Raw genomic sequence first — 19,985 nt, forward strand, 5'->3', positions numbered from 1 at the left:
ATTTTAACATCTACACATATTATAAAATAAAGTCCCACGAATTGTTTTTCTGTCTATATGTGAAGATTTATCTTAGAAACTACTGTAAGGTTGTTGATACGGTTTTCACTAATAGATACATCGGTTCACTAGGAAGCTCTATGTTTATCACCACATATTACAAAGAAGTCGACCGCCCATAGTGCTACCCGTGCGAAACTGTGGTTAGTCGCTAGTCTAACGAACTTGAAGTTTATCAAGCCTTTTCTGAAAGAAATTGTCTGGAGTGGAGCCTTGTATGGAAGTGAAACGTGGACGATAAACAGTTCAGGTTAGAAGAGAACAGATGGTTGTGAAACGCAGTGCTACAAAAGAGCGATGAAGAATAGACGCCTACATCTTAAAGCTAAGGAAGTGGTACTGAAACGATTTGGAGAAAAATGAGTTTTATGGCACAACTAGACTGAAAGAAGGTCTCACTTGATAAGGCACATCATTAGCAATCAAAGATTATTCAGTCTGGTAACTAAGGAAAGTATATGGGTTGAAAATTGTAAAGTAAAATTAAGGCTTACCTGCATTAATCAGGTTAAAGAAAAGTTGCTTCACACAGATGAAATTTTGACATTTAGAGACTTAAGCAAATGTGGCTCCCGTCCCGTTACTCTCAGTATACTTTATTCCTAAGACAGTCACGATTCATAGAAACTAGGACCGCAATGTAGAGTGACTGACTCAGAAAAATTAAGATAATTGAAGACGGAATGACTTAACTAAACAAGGAGACTTAACCGTAAATGTGTTGAGGAAGCCTTCATTTCTCAGCATTAATATTGGAACAACCAAATAAGGTTCTGTGAATCTTCATGTGAACTACGTCCACACTTTTCGTAAGTGTGGATCGGAAGTATGCTGTCTAGCTGCGCGGATAGCGTGTCTGCGCTGTTAGTTACTTAACAAGAGTTGTAGATTTATTTTTGTTTATGAAATTTTAAAATTATGTTCAATTTTTATGTAAGTGGAATTGCCTGCAATTTAAATAAAAATGAAGTAAAGTGTTGACTGTGGTTTATTATTCACCTTTTCCGTAGCACTTGTCTATGAATATTATTTTATACTCTGTACTGAAGAGCACTCAGGCATTTAGAAACTAGTATATACTGCATACGATGGCAACACGCTTGTGAGTGTGTTAAGCGTTATCTTTTATGCATATGTGAAACTGTGCTACTTAATAAGAGAGTTAACCACTCGCATTCAAAGACTAATAGATTTTCAATGGTCCATTGTGCTGACAGCTTACTCCAATGATTAATGAAATCCATTTACTTTTCCTTGTGGTAGATATTGCAGTGAATATATTGCACAGTTGAGTAAAGTGACAGTTTTGTCTATAGTTTATACTCCTTGCCTATTTCCTTTTTTGTGAAGTGGAATTATTATAGCATTATAATATTCTCAGTCCACAGAACTCCTGTCAATAACACAGCAAGCTCTTTTTTTTTTTTTTTCATTTCAGCCTCAGCCATTTGTACTGAAACACATTTTCCACTGAAAGGCCTTTTCTTGCTTGAAATCTCGAATTGGTTAATACATCAGGACTGCTTCTACTTGCGGAATATAATTAGTACCGTCAGAAACGTTTGTGTTTCACATTCATTCCTTACACTGCACAAACAATTAATGATATAATAATCCTACAGTTTTCTCCCTGTTGACAGTCACTGTGCCATCTGCCATCTAAACTAAAGGAATGTGAAATTTGAATAACATGGCTTCCTGTTTTTCTTTCCCAATAGTCTTATTCGTAAGCATCGTTTATATTCTAAAAATATTGTTGTATCTTTTCGCATCTCATATTTTCCTGAACACTGTTCTTTAATCATGGATGTTTTATCACTGTTTGCTTGAAGCTCTCACCTTGTCTTTAACTGGAGCCTTGATCCAGATGAGAGTGTACCACGTACAAGATGGGAACGAAACTACGTAACAAGGCATTGAACATTAGTTATTACTTTTACTGAGATTCGCAGAGTATGAGAAAGAGTTTGACTAAATTTCAGTAGTAACTGTACTTAGAGCCATTAACGAATCAAGTACTGATTCAAACCGTTTCAGAATGCTGAAACGTATACGCGTCAGAGACACAGCTCCCATTACACTTCATCAGAGCAGTAATTAATTTTGTGCAGGAATAGACGATGTTTTTGAACCCTTAAAACGAAAAAGTATAAATTTCTTGAATGTTAAAGTCACCATCCTCCAACAAAACCATAAGTTCAACATACACAGATAATACACATACACAAGAATTAACAATAGCGAACTCATCATACCACCCACCACACATTAACACGCAGAATTTGGAGCCTAGAAACACGGAATCACCCACTTACTTTACTATTAGAAGAAAACAGCTTTAACACAAAACTGGATATAGTAAAATATATTGCCGAAAACAGTGGTTACACAGCCAAAACAACTGATAATTTAGACACACAAATACATAAAAGTGAGACAAGAAAATGCCACACTCAAAAAGAAGAAAATATCTTTACTAGCATTCCATAAACGATATAAAGACTGCATTCTCTATGAAAAAATGTTAGGACCTATACTAAATCACAACATAAAGACAGATTTTTAAACACTCAACAACAGCGGAGTCTGTAAAATATTATGATCAAGCTGTTCTATCTATTATGTAGGAAAAAGAGCAGAAGTTTCAAAACGTGTTACCTAGAACACACGAGTGCCTTCAGTCTTAATCACTTTGAGAAATTTGTCATTGCACAGTAAATGCTGGAAACTAAACATATCATTAACAGGATAGAATACAATCTGGTAGTTCCACATAACGAAGCCAATGGTAAGACCTTAAATCTATAACTGGAAATGTACCTACTTAATAACGCTATGCCACAGTTCATGTAGAATGAACAGTCAGATTTTACTAACCATAATTATTTTAGTAATTTCAAAGACTTATTTTAATTTTATTTCCTTACAAATGCCAGTTGATTTAGAAGTCTGATATCTGACACGAAAAGAAAAACTTCATGTTTGGTAATCTCGTACTTAACTCCATTTGAGATGTAAAAACCAACGTGCATCCTGAGTGACGTGATGTTCAATCACAGAATGGATATATTAACTCTGATGGTATTAAAAAGTCAATAATTATTACATGGATTATTCGTTAAGCTTCTCTTTGATAGTCACAATTTTTTTTTCATTATTTGAGCCTGGAATTTCTAAACTAAGCATTCAAGTTTCTCACAACAAGAAAGCACAGTTTGCATCACCTCACTCAATAGCAGAAGTAAGTAAAGTATTAAAACCATTGGCACCTCAAGATGGGCCCACAGTGTCCGATATGCATCGTGTAGTTCAATAAAAACAAAAAAATTTGTGACTGAAAGTGTTACTATCCATATTTCCTGTGCATGCAGTACACTGACTTTTATAACAGAAAAATCTGGATAAAACTAATAAGAAAAATGTGTACGTAATACTGCGGGTACTTGAACCGCTTTCGGTTACACAATGACTTTTTTTAACTATAGTGTAGATCAACTTAAATCACTAATGAGAGTGCTTCTTATATCAAATTTGAAAGTGGCCCTTCAAATTAATTGTAAAAATAATACTAAAGTAACATATTCTCAATGTATGAAAATATAATGGAGCAAATTCACATTACGCAACAGACAAAGCTTCGTTTAACTTAGCCTAAGTAATTTGTAGATGTAGAACATAGAACAGACGAGTAAAGGTATCTGCAGTGCTGCTGGTAAACCAGACAGATTTCCAAACTAAGCGCCGGGTATGTCTGAAACAGAAGGATTACAATCAGTGCGTATCGCCAGTTGGCACTAATGGCAGTACGATGTGAGTTTTCGCATGAAAAAAGTCACAGACTGGAGGGTGCTCAAAACACAATGTAATATGACTTACGGGTAGATTTCCATACAAGGTATACAGGAGCATGATGGATAGGTATCGTTGAAGTCTGAGAATGACTGCAGGAGGTCATTATCTAGCAATGAAAAGAATATCATCTAATTCACATCATAATTATTGCAGATACCACGTTATCATATTCGACTTTACACAGAGACCGCCAGATCATGGTTTAGTATAGAAACCGACAGTCTCATGTGTACGATCAGAGAGGAAGTGAGAAGCACCAAGTTAGGTATAACGTTAAGCTCACCACTCTCCACATAATCTGTATCTCCAGCCTCCCTCCAGAGTTTGTCTTCCCTGCTTATGTCATCCTGGAGTTGCGTCTTTCATAAAGTAGCTGCCTCGAACACGCTTCCTTCAGTCTGCCATCCGACATCGATTCCTGCAAGGATACACTACCGGAGGCATCGTTTTATGTAAATTAATAGCGCCAGTAGCATACTAAGTAATTTTGTAAAATTAACTTTTAGGTAGTCTGCGGTGATTTACAAGTAACTTTGTGACATTAAGACACTATATAAGGACAATACTTACCACGAATCACCTAGCAAACTTTAACCGTGAGGTTAATTACGTTTAGAATGTTAAATTTCGAGTCTTTGATATCTGTATATACTAATATTCAATAAAATACGTTGCCTGCCAAGATAATCAGAGATACGTTCCTTGGAGTTTTAAAGGTTTTGTTGTGTAACAGTTACAAGCAACTTCATAAAACCTTTTTAAAGAATCAAGTTAAACAGACATAATCACTGAGCTTCAGAACCTTCCAGGATAGTCATGCATGGTACCATGCCACTTTCGGGTCTCTGCCAGGCGCGCCGCCCCTGGATCGGGCTAATTAACGACGAGACTTTTAGGCGGTTTCCCACATCCGGCTAGGCAAATACCGATATGGCACCCATGTCTCTCCTGAGTCACATGATTCGGAATAATTGGGTAATGTTTACACACTTTGCACGGATAACACTGCACACAGACAGAGGGGGTACGCAAATTCCGTTTTGGGGCAAAACGTTGGTGACAGGAAGGGCGTCCGACCACTCGCTAGCATTAACATTGCCAAATCCGAAATGAAGAAGAAGCAGTTACTGGTGGTAGGGGATGAGTGTTGATACAATCGAAAACACATAAATCCTCACAGCGTACACGGAAGTATGATACAGTAAGGTAACATCTCACTAAATGGGGCTTTTGGAGAATTTTGGAGCAAATTATACTAATATATAATGCTCGTAGATCTCACTAAAGAATAAATTACGGAGAATGACGTTAGTGGGTATTCAGAAGTGGTTGCAAGCAGTGGACTCTTAGATAATATGTCCCGTCAGGGTAAGTTCAAAAGGAATGTAGAGGAGAAGTAGTGACTCGTTTGTTTGTTAAAACTCTCAGGTGAACGTATCGACCAGTAAATATTCTCACTAACGGGACGATATAGCATTTAAAGACTCTAAAATAGCTAAGAAACATGAGATTCGATCTCTACATTCTTTTACGACTCTAGTCGCACTTTTGGTGATTGGAAAATTATCCGATAAGAATGTATGAATTTTTCATTTTCGCGGTAACTTATATTATAACAATTATTATATACAGCTCGATTATGGTGTGGTTGCTTCTAGGAGCAGCTAGGCCACCAAGAGTTTTTTTTTTTTAAATTTAATTTAAAACGTGATAGCAGTCATATCTGTCTTATTGACACTTACAGTATGTCCATAACCTTTGGGGCAAAGGTGATATGACTTCCAAAACTATGTACATTTAGTAGAGGGAATAATGATCATGAATGAATAGTTAACTTTATTTGGCATAAACAACTTGTCAGCGAGAATTTAACCTCATAGAAATTTTTCAGGCGGGTGGTGCCTAGTCCCAATCAATGAAAAATAGCATAGCCTATTGACAGGATAGAGATCTGAGTTCAAATTCATTTGGCCCAATTGCTTACAAACTTTGTTTACAATAGAGGCGTATCTGCTGCCCCACCAGTCCTCACCGCACAGCATTCTTTGAAGTGTGCATTTCACCGGCAAGTTGGTGGTGTACTAAAGAAAATTTTCCCCTAACGATCCTACACCATATTAATCCATCAAAAATTTTATGTAGAACTTCTACCAGCTCTTTGACGTAATCTCTCGTAACACTGTATCCTCGGTGTAAAAGTACATCAAATCTGCATGTATTTTATGGCGAAACTAATCGTTGTATATTTATTCGACTTCCCAGACATTACGCCCTACTGCACGTCAGAGTGAAATGACATTTTTAAGTTCATCTAAGAGTAATGCTGTATTGTCGATTACCAGTCCTTAACTGTAAACGATGGTAAACACTCCTGTGAACACAATACAGATGTTTTCAAACAACTTACGGGAATTCAGACACGTAATATTCACGGCGACCGCCGATGTTTTGGCGAGAGTACACCCTGCCGCTACAACGGATAGGTGATGTACAAGCAAATTTGAAACCGTGGTTCTTAGAGTAATTCAGGAAAAATAACACACTCACACTGAATACTAGTGCCACCAAAGATGACCAAAGTCGGAGATATCGACAGTGAAACTACGAACTAGTGAGTGAGGTAACAGTGACTGCCTGAACTCGATCCACCCGAACATTCGTTTTGCGATGCAGGTGAAAGAGGATTGTTGCCTTCCCTTTCTTGACGTTTTGGTTAGGAGGAAAGTTGATGGATCACTGGATCTGCAGTTTATTCAAAACGTACTCACACTGACTTGTATTTACAGGCTGACAGTTGTCACCATCCGGCTCAGCGTGAAGGGGTACTTCGTACCTTGGTACACAGGGAACATGTCATTTCGGACTCTGAGAATTTGCCGGCTGAGCTGACCCATCTTGAAGCTGCATTGCGTCACAATGGTTATAGTGAAAGACAGATTGAACGTGTGTTGCGCTATCGACCAATTGTACATCGGGTGACTGATGATAATGCTGAGTCTATGGCCTGTTTACCTTACGCAGGAAGCACTTCCAACAAGATCGGTCGTATTTTACGGAGATACGATGTGAAATGTGTTTTCAAAAACGTGTGTGAAATCTTATGGGACTTAACTGCCAAGGTCATCAGTCCCTAAGCTTACACACAACTTCACCTAAATTATCCTAAGGACATACACACACACCCATGACCGAGGGAGGACTCGAAACTCCGCTGGGACCAGCCGCACATTACATGACTGCAGTGCCTTCGACCGCTCGGCTAATCCCGCGAGGCGAAATGTGTTTTAGGACTTCCATCTAAAATTAGAGTGCTTTTGCGTTCTGTTAAGGATGATCTTGATTTGCGTAAGGCGTGTGTATATCACACTCCTTGTAGCCGTAGCATGGCATACATTGGTCAGACCATCAGGATCGTCGAGGACCGATGTACTGAGCATAAACGGCATACACAGTTACAGCAGCCAAGCAGATCAGCTATTGCCGAACATTGTTTGGATACTGGTTACCCTGTGTTATATAACAATATCGAGATATAAGAATGCACGTCCAGCTATTGGGACAGTGTTATTAAGGCAGCTGTTGAGATTAAATTAGCGAGCAACCTTGTGAACAGGATGGAGGTTTTTGTTTAAACTCTGCATGGAATCCTGCTCTCTCCCTTGTCAAAAGCCGGCTGCTGTGGCCGAGCGGTTCTAGGCGTTTCTGTCCGGAACCGCGCTGCTGCTACGGTCACAGGTTAGAATCCTGCCTCGGACATGGATGTGTGTGATGCCCTTAGGTTAGTTAGGTTTAAGTAGTTCTAAGTCTAGGGTACTGATGACCTCACATGTTAAGTCCCATAGTGCTTAGACCCATTTGAACCTTGTCAAAAAACAGAGGAACAGACTCAATGTTACGTCACCTGCTAGTTCGTAGTCTCACTGTCTGTACCTACCTCTGACTTTGGAAATGTTGGGTGGCACTAGTGTTCAGTGTGTGTGTGTGTGTGTGTGTGTGTGTGTGTGTGTGTGTGTGTGTGTGTGTGTGTGTGTTATCTTTCCTGAATTACTACAAGAACCGAGGTTTCAAATTTGCTTGTACATCACCTGTCAGTTGCAGTTTGTGCCTTGAAAATGGCGGGATGTACTCCCACCGCAATATCGGCGATCGCTGTGAATAATACCTGGCTGAATTCCCGTAAGTTGTTTGACAATGGTGTACGCCAGGAGAAACTTAGGTCTAACAATACAGATGATTTTGTATTATATTTCAAATTAGCACCGGCAACGTTCACTCTTCATTCAAGATCTCGCAACCGTTTAAGTAACACGTTTCTGACTATTGGTTACATATATATTGTTTTTAGGACTATGTACCGTCGGACAAATTTTGACCATGTTGGTCTGATACAATTTGTATATTTAAAATATCAAAATGAGGTCCGTTGTAAGCTGTATATTAATTTTCTTTGTTTGCTTTGTTCTATTAGCTTACTTCGACATTGCGTCATTTTTAACAACATGCGTAACATCATTTTATATACATCACGTTTTACAATGTGTAAATGTCGGATTCTCCTTACACACATATGGCTACAAGTCGTAATCCAGAAATATATGTAGACAAAATCCAAGTCATACTGCTACACCACCTCATGTGACATGATAGTAGGTGAAACTACGTGCGTTGCACCTCATTAGTGACACATTTCTGTAGTCATTATTATGCGACGCTTGAGGCGGTGTAAAGAACGACACCGCTGGTAAGTGGATGACTGGAAACGACTGATTTGGGCAGATGACTCTCGCTATTCCATGTGGCAATCCGAGGGAAATTTTTCGGTTTGGAAAACGTTACCTGCAATCATGCGCGGTGACAATATTTAAGTACGATGGAGTTGGTAGAACGGTACTGGGGTGTTTTTCATGGTGTGGTCGCCTTATTGTGCATAAGAAAACGCTGAATGTGGAACCATATGCAAGTATTTTACAGCATTGTGTAATGCGTACAGCAGAGGAATAGTTCGGAGACGACGATGGTTTGCATCAGAAAGAAAATTCACTCTGAAGCAAAAAAATCTGTGAGTCAATGATTTGTGGACAACCTTTGAGATAGTTAGAACGTCGAATTCACTCCAGACCCCAGAGTCCAGCATCCGTAGTTTCGATTCTTGAGGAATAATGGCCTGCCATTACTCCACAGTCAGTCATACAATTCATTGATATTGTCACCAGAAAAAATTCAAGACGTCATAAAGGCAAACAGTGGAGACACGGCTCATTAATGTCTACTAGTAGACGTTCGTATACTTTTCATCAGACAGTATACCCATATACATGTAATTATATAAAATGGCTCTGATTTAAAATAAGATACTGTCGGTTAGTACTAGGAATTACTTGAATTTACCATCTGATTCCAAAAAATGACTGAGCACTATGTGACTTAACATCTGAAGTCATCAGTCCCCTAGAACTTAGAACTACTTAAACCTAACTAACCTAAGGACGACACACACATCCATGCCGAAGCAGGATTCGAACCTGTGACCGTAGCGGTCGCACAGTTCCAGATTGAAGTGCCTAGAACCGCTCCGCCACTCCGACCAGCCATCTGATCCCATATCGATGCTTTGCTTCTATTTATCATGTCATGTTTCCTCGTAGTTTTCGTATCTGGGTCACATTTAAAAATCATTCCCAGCATTACCAACATTTATTGGAAGTGTTATTCACTGTGATATAATAGGTTTTATCGGAGATAACTTTCATGAACCAATCCTCCCATGCCTGGTGTCAGAGCTTTATTAAACCTACTTCTCGTCACTTTATTTCAAAACCGTCCTAGGGTAATTGAAGTATTTGGTTTAGTCGATAAGTTGATGATTCAACTATATTAGTTATGTAAAATAACGATGCACATGCGTCAACCACTTACGAGCATTTTACCTTGATCCATCTCCATAATTTGACGTAAATACGAACTATACTTTGTGTATGGAGCTGAGATATCAATTGGAATGAAGGTTGTTAAGGGTATTACATTTAGCTTATTTTCAGCCTACCTATCCTCATCAGCCCCGATGTACATATATGTGCATATCAGGTCTTTATAGTGTCATCCTGCCAAGTGTCGTTTTCCCGAATTGAGACCTCATGTGCACGACTGTGCACATCATGCGGTTTCTGTTTTTGCCGATAGGTCGCGCGCAAGTCAGTTTTGCCGGATTTTCTCGTATCCTGAAACTTCCGATTCGTTGGATGGCGCCATGTGCGACACGCAAGAAAGGTAAATTCAGTTTCAATATTTGTTTTCGAATTGTATTACTGTTTTTATCGTGTCCTACTCCAAACAATACATGAAGGAAGTGATATCTGAATGCAATTAAAACGATAGTTTCGTAGTTTTACAAACATCGACTGCTGACTTTGAAGTACAGATTTGTCTGCATCAGATCTTAGCTCACAGAATGTAGTGGTACTAACGCTAAGACTGATCTCATTGCGAAATCGCCATCTAAAATGTAACCTAAATTTGTCTTAAAGTTTACACACCACTAATGGAAAATGGGAGCAAAGTCGTTGTGGACGTAACGGGTAGCGTGATGGATATGTAATACATAGATTCTGGGTTCTTATCTTGGTAATAGCTATAAAATTTTTAATTTTGTTATTAGGTTCACTTTAATTTCTTTATTCAATTATTTCAAAAGTTACCTTCACTTTATTTAATTTTCGCTTCTCAGCTCTGACAGACAACGAAATTATAAAAGTACTTGACACGAGTGACTTGAGTGCCTTGTCAGACGAAGAAGAGGATTCTGTTGAACTTCCAACTCCACCTGAACGAACTGGTGTGCTTGAAGTTAAAGCAGACAATGTGCATATTACTCCAGAAGCATTTGCATCTGACAATGACGCACACAATCCTGAAACATCAGCTTCATATTCTCACTGTCGTTCACTAACATGGAGGCTATGTAAGTAAGCAATACAATGGTGTAGCTCTGTGTGTCATTGACACGATTTCGATCAGTATATTTCAGTGGTGCTATTTGCTTGCAGGATGAGTAACCGACAGCCTTCTGACGACAAATTTGAAGAACAGACAGATAGCGAACTGAGAAACCCATCACAGTTTTTCTTCGAGTACATCGATAAAAATTTGTGGAAAAATGTTGCACGACAAAAAAATTTATAACATTGCCAAAAGAACTCAAAAAATCTTGATACAAATACTAATGAAATTTTGTCCCTTGTCGGCATTGGGATATTGGTTGGTACATCGAAATTACCTCAGGCAAGACTTTAGGCCTACTGTAATATGCAACTTGATATTCCACTTGCATCATCAACCATGACAAGAGATACATACTACAAATTACGGAATAATCTGCATTTTGTTAACAATTTGGAAGATCATCATGCAAATGACAAACTCTGGAAGGTTAGACCTGTAACTGATGCTTTTAGAAATAAATGTATTACTTTATCCAGGTTTCAAAACCTGTCTGTGGATGAAAAGATGATTCAGTTCACGAGGAGGTGTAATATGCGGACATACGTACCTTCCAAACCTAATCCACTTGGTCTCAAAAATTTTAATTTGGCTCCATCAGATGAACTTGTCCTTGATTTTGCTACATACATTGGCAAAGTAACAATTCCTGAAAGCGATCAAAAGGAACATGCCCTGGGAGAGGGTATACTGAAAGTACTGGCTAGAACAGTACCCATTGAATACAATCATGAAATTTATAGTGACAGGTTTTTCACCAGTTCAAAATCTGTTCAGTTTTTACTAGACAAGAATATATTTCAGACAGGAACTGTGATGGCCAATAGATATTCAAGAGAGATGAGGAGCTACAACGGGGCAATGAGATTAATACATAAGGGAGGACCAGGAAGTTTGTGCTCTCAGATGGAAGAACAATAGATCCACCACTTTCTTATCTTCTTGCGTAGGGAGCTAACCAGAAGATACCTGCAAACGATGGCCTAATACAGAAAAAGCAAATGTTAGTGTCAAACAGCCAGGCGTCGTCAACAGCTATGATCTCAATATGGGTGGCATTGATCTTTGTGGACGATATGTGGCATACTACAGGTAAGACATCAGGACAAAAAAGTGAACTGTCAGAATATTCAACCACTTCAGTGATTTAGCCATAATTAAGTCATGGATTATGTACCAAAGGTGTTCTCAAAAAGAAGGGATACAAATGCAAAAGCGGATGTCTCTCATTAACTTCAGAATTCGCTTGGCCCACGACTTGGTAAAGTCTTCAAAAATTGTAGACTTAATTGAACTGTCGAAAGAAATTTCTACGAGTCTGACACAGGAGTATGTCAGCAGTTCTGATGAAGACGAGCAGCATCAGCCCACAAAACGAAGACGAATTGCACCAAAACCAACTAAAGGAAGCAAATGTGACATGGTTGACCAGCTTCCTGAATATATTGAAAGTAGTTTTGCTCAACGTGTCGGTTACCAAGGTGCAAATCACGTTCTCGCATAATGTGTAAAAAGTGCAGATTTTATTTGTGCATATTAAAAAACTATTGTTTTGCTAAATTACATAAACATGAGAAGTAATGTGTTCCTAAAATGTAATGTGCACATTTTTCATTGTAAATAATAATGAGAAAATACTATGGGGCCGGCAATTTTTTATCTGTACGAGTACATTAAATTATTCATATATTGTATAAAATAACACTTAAAAATTTGTTTTTTTTGTGGTACTTTGAAATCAACAGCACTAAAAAAAGCAACTGAAACATCTTTCCATTCTTTGTTCATCTTCCGGACTGAATAGGCTATTCGTGTTATTTGCTGGCCCTTGTAATGTGGAACCGGGGTAAATCTGGCAAATAAAAATTTCATGTACTGGAGAGTGAAAATGAATTAATAGTAACTGCGTAATTGAAATTGTCAGTGGTGGTATGTGATTTACCGAACTGTAATTAACTTTTCATTTTCCAAAGTGACACATTACATACATACATACATACTTGCATACATTAATCCTTTTTCCATAGACCACGAATGCGACGTTTCGTAATGAGGTGGAACGTGTCACTTTAACATAAGTTTTCTTTACACAAAATAATTAATTTTTTTACGGTTACTACTTCATATCTAAGAATTCATCTACTGAGTAGAAGGTGTGGTCATTCAGTAATTCTTTTAATTTACTTTTAAATGTTGGTTGACTATCTGCCAGACTTTTAATACAATTTGGCAAATGACCAAACATTTTTGTGGCAGCGCAATTCACCCCTTTCTGTGCCAAGGTCAGATTTAATCCAGCATTCTCGCTTCCCGCGCCCGAGTTCCCGGGTTCGATTCCCGGCGGGGTCAGGGATTTTCTCTGCCTCGTGATGACTGGGTGTTGTGTGATGTCCTTAGGTTAGTTAGGTTTAAGTAGTTCTAAGTTCTAGGGGACTGATGACCATAGATGTTAAGTCCCATAGTGCTCAGAGCCATTTGAACCAGTTAATCCAGGATAGTGAAGATCGTCCTTTCTTCAAGTGTTGTAGCTATGCACTTCGCTGTTATATTTGGATTGGGATATGTTATTAATGACAAATTTCATAAGTGAATATATGTATTGCGAAGGTACTGTGAATATTCCTAGTTGCTTAAATAAATGTCTGTAAGGTGATATGGGTGGGCTTCGGCTATTATTCTGATTACACACATTTGTACAATGAATACTTTCTCTCTTAATGACGAATTGCCCCAAAATATGATGCCATATGAAAACAGTGAATGAAAATAGGCATAGTCGGCTAATTTACTGATGTTTATCACCAAAATTTGCAATAACTCTAATACCATAAGTAACTTAACCTAACCGTTTCAACAGATCATCGATGTGTTTCTTCCAGTTCAACTTCTCGCCAGTGCACACACCCAGATATTTAAAGTATTATGCCTTAGCAACAGACTTCTGTTCATAGTCTATATTTATCAATGGTGTTATGCCGTTTACTGTACAGAATTATATAAACTGTGTTTTCTCCAAATTTAGTGAGAGCGGATTCACAGAGAACCACTTAATAATTTTCTGAAAGACATTATTTGTAATTTCCTCAGCTGATTCTTGCTTGTTTGGTGTGATTACTACACTTGTATCATCAGCAAAAATAACTAGCTTTGCACCCTCATGAATACAGAGTGGGAAGTCGTTAATATATATTAAGAATAATAAGGGACCACAAACTCATCCCTGGGGGATGTCATTCTTGATACCTCTACAGTTAGAGAACTCTCCTGGTTTTTGCAGACTATCTGTAAATTTCAACCTTCTGCATTCTTCCAGTTAAGTATGAATTAAACCATTTTTGCACTGTCCCACTCATACCAAAATACTTAAGCTTACCTAGAAGAAATTCACGATTAATACAATCAAAAGTCTTTGAGAGATCACAAAATATTCCAGTGGGTGATGTTCGGTTATTCAGTGCATTTAATATTTGATCAGTGAAAGCGTATATTGCATTTTCCTCTGTAAAGCCTTTCTGGAAACCAAATTGACATTTTGTCACTACTTCGTTTTTACACATATTAAAAGTATTACATTGAAATGCCAGTAGAAAAAATTCGCAACACAACAATGTCTCTCTCTCAGGTTGTCACATCCCGCTTCTCTTCAGTCATGTTGTACACTGCATCGATGTTTTTTGAAGTAACAACCGGTTTTTGTCAATCTTCACGAATTTCATCGCTGACGTAAGCACGAGCGCGACGAAATTCAGGAGACCTAATTAAATAGATGGAAGGAGACTCTCTCTAAGTTGAACATAGCGATTCGAGGCTTTCTTGTTAGGTAGGTCTTTACGAAAATAGTTAAAAACCATCCATGGAAAAACTCCCAGAGAAATTTTAATTTTTTCACAAAACCTTTTCTTCTAGGGTACGTTGAAAATGGATCGACCAGTTGCTGAGATGCCATATTTCATATATACGAACTTTACAACAATAATGATGTCACGTCCGATTAGCAACATCTAAGAAGCGTGTATAAAGCCTCAAGATACGACCCTTGGAAATGAATTTCTGCTCAGTGGCGAGGCATTAACATCGATATTGTATTTGTGTATTGTTCAAATCAAAACGTGATAACTGTACTACAATATGCTGATGAATTCTGGAGGAAGGAGAATAGACATTTGGCCATGCCATTCCATGATGCATCAGCACGATACATAGAAAGAGATGATGAAATGGTGCGGAACTAAACCAATGATGAATATAAAAACAAAACATGGGATATCAGGTGAAAGAATTATTAAACATATTCCCTTCTGTTTCGGGGCCGTGGGCATGGAAAAATGTCTTACCGTGAGGGAAAATTCTTTATCGTGATCTAAATGTATAAGTAGTACATAATTCTGGAAAACTACACATTTCGCGAAGGAATCACGGGAGCGATTTAGGGTACTGACCAATCAGTAGCATAAGACTGTAGAGGAAGCTAAACAGACCATGTGAGTTAGAGAAGAATGTGTTTTTGATCAGTTGGACCAGCCATTATATGCATGCAAGCGATGGTACAACTTTTAGCTCTCGCTTAACAGCTATACGGTTGATCCCAAATGGTCTGTCTTTACTCCATCGCCTTGTTACTGCCCACAAGAACGTGAAGTATGAAGTAACGAAAGTAAGCAGGAATAGACGTACGTCCCGTGATTGTTACCAGTATATTCAGTTCTGTTTTTCTCTTGGGTTGCCGAACCGAGGACCACGTGCCAATTTTAATTCATTCTTCGTTGTTCTTTTCCTCCATTCAGTACTCTCATCTGCTCACTAAGGTTGTCCTTGCTGTCTTTTGTACACTCCAGACCAATTATTTTCACTCTCCTATCTTGAGGTTCCAGTTATTTTCATTCTGATACCTTCAAGTTCTTTGTTATTCAGTACTTTTTTCGCGTAACGCTTCTCAGTCAACATTTATATTATTTATTCTGAATCCCTCTTTACCTCGTCGATTGAACTTACTTATTTTTTATCCCAGATAGTTGAATACCTTTCTGGTTAATTTTCTTTCTTGCGTTCGATGTAAATGTCCAAAAAATACCAATATGTCTTTTCCCATTAGTTCTGACATGTTTTATATCACAAGAAAACCTTTCAACTTGGAAGCATACTCGTAGTTTATCATCTTTTTTTTCAGTTCGGCTAGGAGCCTATTGAAAATGAAACTTGCTGAATAGTGCACAACTTTCTGCGTAACGTTTTAGGATGTTTGGTCCAAATGCAAATCTTTTCCGTCTAATGCTCACTGAATGTTTGTTGCAGTTTCTTCTGAATGAGTCAGTATTTTAAAAACATATACCAGATTCGAAAAATGTATAGGGGTGTCAGTGTTAGAATTCCGAAGCAGTGCTACAATGGTCTAAATCAACTTCGTAAAATGACACCACAATTAGTCAGAACGCCCTTTTCAGAGCTAGGAATATTCTCGGTGAGCGGACAGAGTAGCGGCAAAATATAACATCATACGAGATTACAGAATAAAAGTAAGCAAAATAAACAACCATCTGCGTATCAGTTCCAAGAACAGTGGTGATCATTCTTATAGTGAAGACTGCACCATTCAGTGTTTGCAAAAGATCTTGAATGTGTTACTTCTAACTGTTCCAAGTCTTCCATCTACTCTCAGTCCTAAGAATTTTAGACAATCAACTTCACTAAGTGTTTTCCCAGATTGGGACAATAAAATTTCGTTTTTCACAAACGTTTTTTGAATAAATTGTATACCCTGTGTTTAGTTGCACTTAGGCGATAACTTGTCCTGTGAAAGCCATGTCTTAATGTTACTTACTGCCCTTCTAGCTACATAATTTGTATTACCTTACACGTCTTTCACAATAACACTTATGCCATTAGCAAAGAGAAACTCTTCTGAGCCATCTGTCACATTAATTGGCAGATCGTTGACATACATCAAGAAAACAAATGAGCCCAGAACAGAACTACGTGGCAAGCCCCCCTCCCCAGCCCATTTTTTTTACAGGACTCCAGTCAGACTCAAATATCTTTCCTGTTTGTTAACGATGAAGGATAACCTGCTCATTCCTGCTTTCCTGGTGTGAAATGAACTTTTATAGAGCTTTTATTCTTAATTCTATAATGTTCTACCTGATGCAAAATTATTGTATAGTACACACAATCAAATGGCTGCCTTAAATCAAAGATAGTAGACACTGTTCTCTGCCGATTGTTTCGCCTTGATAATGCCGCACACATGAAAGAATAAACTGCTTATCCTGCGGATACTTATTTCCTGAAACCAAACCGCGAATCTGACAGCAAATTACGTCTACTGACATGTACCACTACTCTCCTATACATTGTTTTGTCAAAAACTTTGGAAACACTGATAGCAGAGAAATTCGTCGGTAATTGTTTATATTATTTGTCTCACCATTTCTATAAAGTGATTCCACTAATGAGTATTTCACTCTGTCAGGAAGCTGACCACATCCAAGAAACAGAAGTACGCGTGGTTCCGTACGCGGAGCGGGGCTACGGCGAGCCGTACAGGTAGCGAGTTGCGCGACTCGACACCCACATCGAAAGACATGCAGTCTAGTCGGTAATGATCCTCCCTCAGGTTCACCTCCGGAAACCTTGTTACGGCTTTTGCTTCCTCTAAATAATCAAGTTTGGTCATCTTTCCGGTAGCATCGGCAACGACAGAGTCGATGCCACGTACCACTCCGAAGAACTCACTAAATCATTCAATCGGTAGGAGCGACGGGCGGTATGTTCAAAGGGCAGGGAGGTAATCAGTGCGAGGTTATGACTCGCGCTTACTGGGAATTCCTCATTCATGGCGAACAATTGCAAGCCCCAATCCCTAGCACGAAGGAGGTTCTGCGGGTTACCCGACCTTTCGGCCTAGGAATACACGCTGATTCCTTCAGTGGGACAGTACGAAACTAATGTATGGCACAGGGATTTTCATAATCCTACATGAATTTCCATCATTTTGTCTTTGCTAGTTTAATAATTGATTCAGTTTTATCTTTCCTTATTTTCAGCACCTGCCTATGATGCAGCCGTATCGGAACACTAGATTTGAAGAGTTTTCCATATTTACCTGTACTAATATAATCTTGACTCAATTTGCTGTCTATTGACAAAATGCGATTATTAAATGTTTTGCACAGCTCTGGTGCATAACTAAAAGTTCATTCCCAGACCATAGAGGTGTAATTGTTCTACGAGCACCCACATTTTGCCCTGATCCCTCTTTCAGCATCGACTATATAGTTTTAATTTTGCTCTGCGAGCGATTTACTCTCTCGTTGTAATGCACCGTTTTCGCTCACCTAATGACATTCCTCGGAACTTTAAAATGCCGTCGATAGTGACATTCTGTTAAAGGTCTCTGACTGTTCTTGAAATTATAATGTAGCTCCCGTTTTCTCCTGCTTAATATTCTAATCCCATTAGTAATCTATATCAGTCATTTATTGGTTCTACATGTATGCCTGCAATTTTTTTAATGGGATGTTGTTGTTGTGTTCATCAGTCCTGAGACTGGTTTGACGCAGCTCTCCATGCTACTCTATCCTGTGCAAGCTGCTTCATCTCCCAGTAAATACTGCAACCTACATCCTTCTGAATCTGCTTAGTGTATTCATCTCTTGGTCTCCCTCTACGATTTTTACCCTCCACGCTGTCCTCCAATACTAAATTGGTGATCCCTTGATGCCTCAGAACATGTCCCACCAACCGATCCCTCCTTCTGGTCAAGTTGTGCCACAAACTTCTCTTGCCCCAATCCTATTCAATACTTCCTCATTAGTTATGTGATGTACCCATCTAATCTTCAGCATTCTTCTGTAGCACCACATTTTGAAAGCTTCTATTCTCTTCTTGTCCAAATTATTTATCGTCCATGTTTCACTTCCATACATGGCTACGCTCCACTCCATACAAATACTTTCAGAAACGACTTCCTGACACTTAAAACTATACTCGATGTTAACAAATTTCTCTTCTTCAGAAACGCTTTCCTTGCCATTGCCAGTCTACATTTTATATCCTCTCTACTTCGACCATCATCAGTTATTTTGCTCCCCAAATAGCAAAACTCCTTTACTACTTTAAGTGTCTCATTTCCTAATCTAATTTCCTCAGCATCACCCGACTTAATTCGACTACATTCCATTATCCTCGTTTTGCTTTTGTTGATGTTCATCTTACATCCTCCTTTCAAGACACTGTCCATTCCATTCAACTGCTCTTCCAAGTCCTTTGCTGTCTCTGACAGAATTACAATGTCATCGGCGGACCTCAAAGTTTTTATTTCTTCTCCATGGATATTAATACCTACTCCGAATTGTTCTTTTGTTTCCTTTACTGCCTGCTCAATATACAGATTGAATAACATCGGGGAGAGGATACAACCCTGTCTTACTCACTTCCCAACCACTGCTTCCCTTTCATGTCCCTCGACTCTTATAACTGCTATCTGGTTTCTGTACAAATTGTAAATAGCCTTTCGCTCCCAGTACTTTACCCCTGCCACCTTTAGAATTTGAAAGCGAGTATTCCAGTCAACATTGTCAAAAGCTTTCTCTAAGTCTACAAATGCTAGAAACGTGCGTCTGCATTTCCTTAATCTTTCTTCTAAGGTAAGTCGTAAGGTCAGTATTGCCTTACGTGTTCCAGTATTTCTACGGAATCCAAACTGATCTTCCCCAAGGTCGGCTTCTACTAGTCTTTCCATTCCTCTGTAAAGACTTCGTGTTAGTATTTTGCAGCTGTGGCTTATTAAACTGATTGTTCGGTAATTTTCACATCTGTCATGACCTGCTTTCTTTGGGATTGGAATTATTATATTCTTCTTGAAGTCTGAGGGTATTTCGCTTGTTTCTTACATCTTGGTCACCAGATGGTAGAGTTTAGTCAGGACTGGCTCTCCCAAGGCCGTCAGTAGTTCCAATGGAATGTTGTCTACTCCGGGGGCCTTGTTTCGACTCAGGTCTTTCAGTGCTCTGTCAATCTCTTCACGCAGTATCGTATCTCCCATTTCATCTTCATCTACATCCTCTTCCATTTCCATAATA

The sequence above is a fragment of the Schistocerca piceifrons genome, chromosome X (genome assembly GCF_021461385.2).
Source record: "Schistocerca piceifrons isolate TAMUIC-IGC-003096 chromosome X, iqSchPice1.1, whole genome shotgun sequence".
NCBI classification, from domain to species: Eukaryota; Metazoa; Arthropoda; class Insecta; order Orthoptera; family Acrididae; genus Schistocerca; species Schistocerca piceifrons.